Source organism: Hordeum vulgare, chromosome 1H (genome assembly GCF_904849725.1).
Source record: "Hordeum vulgare subsp. vulgare chromosome 1H, MorexV3_pseudomolecules_assembly, whole genome shotgun sequence".
In the NCBI taxonomy this organism is placed as follows: Eukaryota; Viridiplantae; Streptophyta; class Magnoliopsida; order Poales; family Poaceae; genus Hordeum; species Hordeum vulgare.
The window spans coordinates 314,652,929-314,654,743 of NC_058518.1; positions in this window are offsets into that span (position 1 = coordinate 314,652,929).

Here is a 1,815-nt window from a genome sequence, read left to right on the forward strand (position 1 = left end):
ATGTTTTTGGTTGTCAAGCGATGAATAAAAGAAGATCCAATATACCCATCATTGTTTAGTAAGAACTACATCCAACAATGATCCGTCAGCGTCACTCAGCACACACCCATGTGTGTACACAAGTTCTCGAGAATCTGCTTCCTCATGCTCATTATTTTCATCTGACTCAATGTTGAAAACCTCTACACCTAAACCCTCGCCTACTTCGTCCTCATCTGCAACAATATCCTCGTTTGGGTCCCCATCATTTGCAAGATGTGCAAAACCAAGATGGGCCACGTACGCCTCTATCGTCCGCTTGGATGTGTAAAAAACAACTAATGCATCGGTCCCAAGATTGAAGTCCGCGACAAAGTTCACCCAATCATTGTCGTCCATCACTGTCGTCTTGTGCTCTTTGTACACATCCAATACATACCTATGCCCATGTGCTTTGAAATTGAAGGACCTTCCAGCTACGTTCTTTAGACTATCCCTTATAGTGCATGGTATGTTCTACACAAAAAAGACAAATACAAACAACATGGTAAATAGAAAAAAGTTAAGCAAAACCGGAGAAGAAAAAACATAGAGACATTAAGAAGCATGTCAAAGAAAATGATAAAACATTACTATGAAGGTCTCAGCGTCATTGTTGACATAAAATCTCCATCTCTCCGTGGTGTTGTTCTCGTAGTATGCATGGCAAACTGGGCAAGACATCCTTTTCAAAATACAATAAAAATAAAAAGGTTACATACATAATAATTGAATGTTCGCTTAAAATATAATAATATCAAAATAAAGGTAACTCACAAAAACAACAAATCTTCTAGAAACAACTCATGAAACCTACAAATCTTTTAAGAACAACTAAATGTCCTCTTCAACAACACCTACTTAAAACAAACATAAAATGGGGGAAAGAAAAAGACTCACCTATCACTAATATTGCTTTTGGCTCCCGAGCTCACTGGAGGCCTTTAAATTCAAACTTCAAATTTAGTGAAAATTTGTATTTTAATGTTTCAAAAAATTCTGAAAAAAAAATACATAGATAAATGAAGGTATAATACACAAGTGTGTAAATTTTCAGAACAAAATACGTTGAAATGAGGGATGTGCAAAAAAGACAAATCTAAGGTTGTTTAACACATGTTACTATTCATCATTTCAGACCATGAATTTGTCTTTTTCGTACACATCACGTTTTAAAGTATTTTGACCTAAAATTTTACACACATTTCGGTTACATCCTTACATACATGCATTTTTTCAGAATTTTTGAACCATAAAAAGTTGAATTTGAATTTTTCAAAAATAAAGGCCTCCATGGCTCACGGGAGCCAAAACACCATTCTCCACCTATCATATATTTCAAATTCTTCTATAGTAAGTACATCGTCTAACAACTACAAAATAATCCCTAATTTAATACATCATCAAACATCTAACCTAACCTAATACATCATCTAATACATAATATAACCTAACCTAATCTAATGCATGCCTACAAAACTATATCACCTAACCTAATACATCATCTAATAGATAATATAACCTAACCTATCTAATACATGCCTACAAAATTATATCACCTAACCTAATACATCATGTAATACAAAATATAACCTAACCTAATCTAACATATAAGAACTACATCTCCCCTAATAATAAAGCGCGCAGCGCTTATGTCGTATGTCGCTTGATTTTTTGCAAAAACACCCCTTGCTTTTCCGGTATTCAACCCGCAATCCATTTTTAAGTCAAAAAAAACGAATCGTTTTTTGCATTTTGCAGAAAACCCCTTGATGTTTCAGGTAATCAACCCGCAGT